The sequence below is a fragment of the Mustela putorius genome, unplaced genomic scaffold (genome assembly GCF_011764305.1).
Source record: "Mustela putorius furo isolate JIRA1106 unplaced genomic scaffold, ASM1176430v1.1 tig00003927_pilon_pilon_pilon, whole genome shotgun sequence".
Classification (NCBI taxonomy): domain Eukaryota; kingdom Metazoa; phylum Chordata; class Mammalia; order Carnivora; family Mustelidae; genus Mustela; species Mustela putorius.
Genome location: NW_025422072.1, coordinates 5,540,016 through 5,549,433, shown reverse-complemented (window position 1 = coordinate 5,549,433; position 9,418 = coordinate 5,540,016). Strand labels below are relative to the sequence as shown.

The 9,418-nt window shown below is 36.0% G+C and overlaps 1 pseudogene; it reads right to left on the bottom strand.

The window, feature by feature from the left end:
* Positions 1-7,980: 7,980 nt before the first annotated feature.
* Positions 7,981-8,125, bottom strand: LOC123388946 (annotated as a pseudogene).
* Between the last annotated feature and the right edge of the window lie 1,293 nt (positions 8,126-9,418).

Sequence of the window (9,418 nt, the reverse complement as noted above, 5' to 3'; positions counted from 1 at the left end):
TTCAAGCTCTATTACAAAGCTGTCATCATCAAGACAGCATGGTACTGGCACAAAAACAGACACATAGATCAATGGAACAGAATAGAGAGCCCAGAAATAGACCCTCAAATCTATGGTCAACTAATCTTCGACAAAGCAGGAAAGAATGTCCAATGGAAAAAAGACAGCCTTTTCAATAAATGGTGCTGGGAAAATTGGACAGCCACATGCAGAAAAATGAAATTGGACCATTCCCTTACACCACACACAAAAATAGACTCAAAATGGATGAAGGACCTCAATGTACGAAAGGAATCCATCAAAATCCTTGAGGAGAACACGGGCAGCAACCTCTTCGACCTCTGCCGCAGCAACATCTTCCTAGGAACAACGCAAAAGGCAAGGGAAGCAAGGGAAAAAAAATGAACTACTGGGATTTCATCAAGATCAAAAGCTTTTGCACAGCAAAGGAAACAGTTAACAAAATCAAAAGACAACTGACAGAATGGGAGAAGATATTTGCAAACGACATATCAGATAAAGGACTAGTGTCCAGAATCTATAAAGAACTTAGCAAACTCAACACCCAAAGAACAAATAATCCAATCAAGAAATGGGCAGAAGACATGAACAGACATTTCTGCAAAGAAGACATCCAGATGGCCAACAGACACATGAAAAAGTGCTCCATATCACTCGGCATCAGGGAAATACAAATCAAAACCACAATGAGATATCACCTCACACCAGTCAGAATGGCTAAAATCAACAAGTCAGGAAATGACAGATGCTGGCGAGGATGCGGAGAAAGGGGAACCCTCCTACACTGTTGGTGGGAATGCAAGCTGGTGCAGCCACTCTGGAAAACAGCATGGAGGTTCCTCAAAATGTTGAAAATAGAACTGCCCTATGACCCAGCAATTGCACTATTGGGTATTTACCCTAAAGATACAAATGTAGTGATCCAAAGGGACACATGCACCCGAATGTTTATAGCAGCAATGTCCACAATAGCCAAACTATGGAAAGAACCTAGATGTCCATCAACAGATGAATGGATCAAGAAGATGTGGTATATATACACAATGGAATACTATGCAGCCATCAAAAGAAATGAAATCTTGCCATTTGCAACAACATGGATGGAACTAGAGCGTATCATGCTTAGCGAAATAAGTCAAGCAGAGAAAGACAACTATCATATGATCTCCCTGATATGAGGAAGTGGTGATGCAACATCGAGGCTTAAGTGGGTAGAAGAATAAATGAAACAAGATGGGATTGGGAGGGAGACAAACCATAAGTGACTCTTAATCTCACAAAACAAACTGAGGGTTGCCGGGGGGAGGGGGTTTGGGAGAAGGGGGTGGGATTATGGACATTGGGGAGGGTATGTGATTTGGTGAGTGCTGTGAAGTGTGTAAACCTGGTGATTCACAGACCTGTACCCCTGGGGATAAAAATATATGTTTATAAAAAATTAAAAAAAAAAAATTATTAATTTTTTAACATTAGACAATGTATATTGATAGAGTTACCACATAAAAAGCAGGGTTTTCAGTTAAATGTGAATTTCAGACAGTAAATAATATTTTAGTATAAGTAAATATAAATCTATTATTTGGGACATGATAACCGGGTATACTGTATTTCTATTTGCTATCTCCAGCAAGCCTATATAGGAGTCAGGCTACAGAACAGTGAGGTATATTTCAGTGTAAATTTAATGCTTCACTAATGACCAAGAACCATATTTCATTATTTTTTCTTTATTTTTTATGTATTGTCATGCACAAATGAATTGAGGTACTATACATTAAAAGCAATCTATGCAAGGGTATTGGGTGTCTCTCTTCACTAGAAAACTTAATGTATATAATTAGGACCAGATGTATAATATAATTTAGAGAAACACAAAATACCAGAGATTTAGGCAAGAGTTGATAAGGTTAACATGGCAATGAATATTAGAACTCAGGTCATACAAGTACCATATTATAGGCTAAGCAAGTGAGAAGATCAAATATCTGAGCAAAAGTAAGTCAACAATCACCCACACAGGGCATCCAGGTGGCTCAGTTGGTTAAGGGTCTACCTTTGGCTCAGATCTTGATCTCAGGGATTCCTGGGATGGAGCCTCAAGTCAGGTTCCTTGCTCAGTGGGGAGTCTGCTTTTCCCTCTCACTCTGCCCCTCTACCCCGTTTGTGTGATCTCTCTCTCTCTGTCTCAAATAAATAAAATCTTTTTAAAAATCTTCCACCGATTCTGAAGGGTACAGTGATAAAAACTGATTTATTGCATTGAAATGAAATTTCAGAGCTCAGGAAGGTAAAGCAGGTGAGCAAAGTCACTGGAGCCTAAGAAAACAGCATGTTCAGCCAGAGTCAAATAAGGCCAAATCATGACAATATCAGCCCCCAAACAAACAGGATAATAGGTTTGTAATCCCAAAGGAAAGTAGATAGTACAATCATTAGATTTAATTGAAAGAGTCTAGTTGTAATAAATAGTGTAGAATTGTAAAGAAAAGGATCAATCCTGATAATGCAAGGACTAAATTTAATAATTTAAATTTATGCATACAGTGATTCATATCCGACTATGAAGACAAAATCCACGCTGGGAACATCAAAGTTTAAAAATGAAAATGTAAAAGAAAATAGTTCATTTTTTATAGAAATTAGTTCATTTGGAAAGAAAAATTGAAACAGTTATTTACTTAAAAAAACTTATTTTAGAAACTATTATATGTACCAAGGACTAAAGATATATTGGTGGGCAAAACCAGTATGGCCCCACTTCCACAGAGATTATAGTTTAGCATTAACAAACTGTAGCAAGTGTCATAACATGAAAGAAAATTAACAGAGTGTAATTCAACATTTGACTTAGAAGGCTATTATGAGTTGGAGAAGATTACACTGAGGAATTCAGTGTTATCTGCATATGTAGAGGTCAACAGAAGCTTCATGATAAATCATCTTGTAGTCAATGCTAAGGATTGTTAAACTTCATCCTAAAAATGAAGAAGGGTCTTTAGAGGACAGTAAGGAAGATTCACATGGTCATATAGAGGTGAGAATCAAGCTGAGGGAAGAGTTTGATCAAATATCTATTTTAAGTGACGAAGTATACCTAAAGTGTAGGAAACCAAAAAGGAGATTGCGTATACTGGGTTCAAAAATGAGCAAGTCTGAAATTATTCTGAAGCCATTTTCTTCTTCAATTACTTTTATTGAGGAAGAACTAAGGAAATCATTCTCAATGATCATTGAAGGGAATGAAGCTATCTGAATTGTATTCAAAATTGTACAATACATTGCTTTAGCCATCTGTTCATAGAAAGTAGTTTGCAATATTAGAATAAAAATGATGGAAAGTATAGATTTACCAAAACTAATTTTTTTCTTTAAACACTTCGGAAACACAGGTCATTTAATGGTCAGTTTGGCTCTTTTCCATTCAAGAGAGAGTGTTCTGAACATCTTTCCTAACTCAGAGAAGAACTGCAAACATTATGGTTTCCTCTACATTCACTTGGGGATGCATTTTTCTAAAGGGATAGTCACAGACAAAGGATTACAATTAACAGACTGCATTAGGAAAGGAAGATAGGGAGGGAAGAAGGGAGCAAAGGCAGGGAGGCAGGAACGGTAAATATTGAACACATTTTAAAAGTATTTGAATTAACTATTGATTTTTTAAAATTTACCTCTGCTAGTCTAAAGTTTGTGTTTTTTTTTTCTGTTTCTCACTGTATTTGGCTAACCCTTATGACTGAGGTTATTGAATATCTTAAATTGTAACCACCTATTTCTTGAAGACTTACCCTGTTTTTGAGCAAACTTAAGACAATTGTGAAAAATAATATTCTGATACATGAGGAGTGACAAGAAATATTCATGTCAGATTGCTATAAGTATTTCTGCATCCAAATCAAATGAACTACTTCCAAGTCCTGATTTTTATGTTAATAGTCTATAGCATCCAACCCTAAAAATATATATAAAGAAAAATCTAGTAAAATATACATGAGGTATGCTAAATTAATTGCGCTCTTCTCCAAAATGCCATAATGTAGAAGCAAACATGATCAAATCACCAAAGATTGTTTTATCCATTAGATTAAATAGTAAAGGGAAATCAGTTACTTGTTTCCACGAGAGGTTTTCCTCCATCTATAATGTCCTTATTCTGCTCTCTGCATATACCAGGTGTTTTGTGGAAGTTTTTCAGTGTTAATGATTTAATAGGTCGCCTTTTCTCCTTCCAGATGCTTTTACATGATTAGCAGTCATAAAGTGTTGTTTTGGTTCTCCCCAAATTTACATTTCTTCCATAAAGTGCATATTTTGGGACACCGAGTTTCACACAAATGCATTCCAATTCTATTTTGAAGACAAACCTCCCACATCATTGTTTTTGTTACCCTCATTTTAAGATACACAATTTTAACAGGTATGTCAACATAGAAAAGAAATGGAATTATGCAAACAACTTGGGAGTCAGATGGTATTTATTTAAAAAATGTATGTTGAGATTCTGAATGTCATATTTGACTGCTTAAATCTCTAAGTACCCCCCCATCCTAGGATAAATTGTTCAATTTGTACTTTCACATTGCCTGCATAGTTATAACCCAAGGATCTAGAAAATAGCTTGCAATATTGCAATTTTCCCCCTAATTTCTCTAACCTGATTTTAAGGATTACAAAGTTCTTTGTTAACTTCTTTAACTCTTACATTCATTAGGTTATTACTGGTGCTACTCAGAGATGCTTGTGCATTCAAGCTGGTTTAAATTAAACCCTAAGAACTTAATGATGAGACAGTGGAATCAAGGCCATTGTCTATTTATTCAATAGTATCTCTCTCTCAATGGTACAAAATGAGTTTTGTAAGGCAGGCTTGGAAGTATCCTTCAGGGAAACATTTTTAAAATTGTAGATAATACATAGAGTAGTCCTACCTCCTTGTTACCATTTGGAATGCAGAACTTGATTAATGGGGGAAAAAGACACATGAGGATGAAAAAGTGGAGAGTATATGGAAAAGAAAAATTAGAAAAAGAGACAGGTGAAGGAGATCAATAAGTGTAATAGAGTCATGTGATTGATTTCCCATAAAGTTTCTTGCTCTATTTCCCATAAAATTTCTGTAGTGTCTATAGCACACACAAAAACAAACCGTATTCTAATTGTCAAAAAAAAATGGAAATTATAAGTTGTATTAAGGTCCTCTAAGGGAAACAGAACCAGTAATATGAATGCTGTACATAGAGATAGATATATTCATACAAAGACAGCAAGACAGAATAAGTGGTAAGAGAGATATAGAACTTTATTATGAGGGACTGGTGTATGTGATTATGGAGGCTGATAAGTCCCAGTATCCACTTTCTGCAATCTAGAAACCCAGGAAAACCATGGTGTAGTTCCAGTTCAAACCAGAAAGCTGGAGAACCAGAGAAGCCAATGGTATCTGCCCAATCTAAATCTGAAGGCCTGAATCCAGGAGCACCAATATCTAAAAGCAGAAGAAGATGGATGTCCTTGCTCAAGCAGAGAGCACATTTGCCCTTCATCTGCCTTTTTGATCTATTCAAATCCTCAGCAGCTTGGGTGATGCCTACAAGTATCCATGAGGGTGTTGTTTCAACAGTGTATGGATTCAAATTCTAATCTCTTCTGGAAACACCCTCATGGGTCAGACAGATCCAGAATTCATGTTTTACCAACTATCTGTGTATCTCTTAGTCCAGTCAAGTTGAAACACATAAGATAACTGACTCAGCAGCAGTCCAAATTAATATGGTGTGATGTTATTGACACCTTATATAATCTTTTCAAATTGTTCAATACAAACAAAACAGGTGCTGAAAAAGCCTGAAACACAAAAATCAGAGAAAAGAAAGGACTAAAAAAGTCAAATTGAGGCAAAGCAGATATCTGGAAATAGTTGTTGTGGAAAATAGAAACGATTTATATATACATATAACATATATGTATAAATTTATAATATATGGATAAAGAGTAGTATTTAACATTTAACTAAATATTTAACTAAAATTTATGGCATAACAACATTGTAAGACCAATTGAGGAAGACAAACTAAATGTCAGCTTTCATGAGGCTTACTGTTTAGGACTTCGGTAAGCCCTAGGAAAATAAGATATAACCACAAGAAACACAGGTACATCTATAATAAAGATATGTTAAGTTAAAAAGATGGAGATGAAATATCTCGTTTAATGAGAAAAAGAGTAAAATGAGATGTGACATCAACAAGATGTTAGGATAGGAGGTTCTAGCCCTCATACTCCTTCATAAAACAACAATTTAAACAGCAGCCTATGGACAAGAAGATCTTTATGGAAATTTGGAGGTTCCACTACCCTAGTGGAGCAAAATATCTGAAAAGAGATGCATTGAAGACTACAAGAAGTTGTTTGACTTTACCTCTTGGTCTGATTTCTCCCAGGAGGGAAAGTGAGAGTGAAGTGCTTGCCCAGCTTCCTAGCGCTGTGGGATGTTGCTCAGAATGTCCATTTCTGTTACACCCAATCCATGACACTGAGAGAATCAGTGCAGTTGAATAGTCTGGCGACAGCTAGGAGAAGAGAACAGTGGCCAGCATTCACAGCAAGCAGTGTGTGGATTTCAACGAACAGCTGCACATCCTATCAGCCAACTTACAGACTCCACCAAGAACCTCATGCACAAAATTTATAAGGCAGCCTCACCTGGAGACCCCCATGGCCAGCTGATAAACACCCCGGCACTCTGCACCCAGTTTCCCTTGTGGAGGTACCCCATAATGTATGCCTCATGACTATGAGCAAAAGCCTCCACAGATGGCATGTGTGAGGATCAATTCAGCAATGTCAAACTGACTGCTAGTATCTGTGTGCTATCTGAAGGTCCTCTGATAGCACACAGATATTAGCAGTCAGTTTGACTTTGCCGGATTGGGAGAAGATGCACAACCTTGAACACTTCAGGGCACAGACTGCGGAAAAATAAACTACAGGCTTCTCATGGACTAAGTCTGACTTTGTGAAATTGAGAGATGGGCACACAATTCTAAGACTTCCTCCCAAGACAAAAATAAGAACAGTATAGCGGGTACACTTATAGAAAAGGTCTGAGAGACCAATAATAATATTTATTAGTTAAGGGAGTTACCAAATACTCCTGAACTTTTGTAGCTGATACCCTGCTAAGTGTATACATTACCTAGTCTTATCAATAAACTTGTGCAAAAGATATGATCTACCTCATCTTATAGATGAGCAAAATGAAGCTCATAAAAGTGACATTACCAGACAATGGTCACACACCTAAAAAAAGAAAGCAAAGAGACTTGAAGACAAAACATGAGAATTCAAAACCTTTATTTTCAAATTCAGTACCATATAGCTTCAGATAATAGTAAATCTACATTTGATGAGGGTAGCAGAAATAAATAAATAAATAAACAATTCTGATTAGAAGTGTGTATTGGAGTCTTCTAGAATGGAATAGGTTGGAATTTGTCATTCAGGTAATGGGAAGTCACTGGAGTCTTTAAAACAAGCAGACATAATCAAATATTTTCCTTTAATAAAGATTATATCATGTTCATATTTTATCATATACTTAGAATCTATTATGGGTATAAGTCATAAAAGTGAAAGAAAGGACAAAGAAGAGTGTTGATAGTAGCAACTGAGGGAGAGGAGAGAAGTATTGAACCCAGAGCCCTGGCATGAGCAGGGCAAAAGGAGTGGGGGATGCCTGCTATCCAGGAGATAACTTTTCTTTCAGGTAAAAAACTATATATTATAGACTCCTCTCACTGACAATTAAAAAAACTAGTTTATCCTGACCTTTGGTATAGTTGTAAATTACTATTCCTAAGTTCAAAATTGACAGGATTTAGGTCAGGGGGAAAAAAAAGAAAAGAAAAGAAAAGAAAAAAATTGCCTGTGAATTTATCTGTATCTTTTTTTCCCCTTTATATCTGTAGCAAGAATTACTACCAAACTCTACTCATTGGGCCAGAGACCCTTGTGGTGTTAGTGAAAGACTTGCCTTCCATATAGCACACTTCTTATACTTGTGAGTTAATTGGCCAGTATCTATATCCTTTTTTTTTTAATAAAACTATCACCTAACTAATATTTTCTGTGACAATTGAACTTAACTCTCTTAAATCCAAGGAGCTAGGGGGAGAAGCAATATTATATTGTGTTTAAGTTTCAGTTAAACATAATATAATTTCAGTTTCCTGGTTGCCTGGTTGCAATCTCCATTGAACCACTTACTAACCGTATTGCCTTGAGAAGGTTACTGGCTATCTCTAACTTCAGTGAAACTACAAATGGTGTTGTGAAAATTAAATGAAGTAGTGTGGAAAAAGCAATAAGCTTATTGTTGGCACAAAGTCAGAGCCTAAAAATGTTGGAGATACTCTTTTCAATATATATGTACACGCAACCCATTTTTTTTTTTGAGACTAAAATATATTGACTTTCAATGTATCAACAACAAAAAATGATGTATTGATTCATTCAACAAATATTTATCAAGTGTCTATATACATAGTGGTCACTAGTAACAGAGAATTTTTTTAAAGACAAAAAATTATATTTTTATTTCTTGAGTATTTAAAAATTAGTCACTGGGAAGGACTTCCAGAATGGCACTATAAATACCTCTGAAATTCTATTCCTCTTTAAAAGCAATGGTAATACAGACAAAAACTGCCAAAATATACTTTCAATACTCTGGAAATTAACCAAAGGTTTGTAAATAATATGAGAAGGAGTAACAATATGGGGAGCTGTTTTAAAGAAAAACAGCTACAAAAAGAAGAGTGAGTATTACAACATTTTAAGTTGTCCTGTTTCTATCCTCCCATTCCAACATCATGGTAGTCTCAAAAAAAAAATACACACACACACACACACACACACACATATGTAAAATATGTAAAATAAAAGAACATGACAATTACAACACCTGTGAAACCCAGAAGCTGACCACCATTGGAGGATGCAGAACAGGTTTGCAGCTCTAACAAAAGCCCAAGTCTTCCCCAGTTGTCAGTATTTGAACTGTATGGCTGCTCTTCGGAAATCCCATTTACTAGACTTGTCTTAGTTGATCTGACTCAGATTTTGTTCAGTGTGAATAGTCTTTTCCTTGGTTATGTCTTGAAAATAATCATTGGTAGTTGCCTAACATCACAGGTGACTGAGGAGGCAATAACAGGACAAACAAGAAGCCTACCAAAAAACTTAAACCTGGAGAAAGAGATGTCCATATGGGACTTTGAAATCAGAGATATATTCCTGGAAATCTCAAAGGCTTTATACACATGGATGGTGGTGGTCATACCCAGGTATGACCTGAGAAGGCCCTTGTCTTTCCATCTCTTGCTGACCTTGAAGGTTT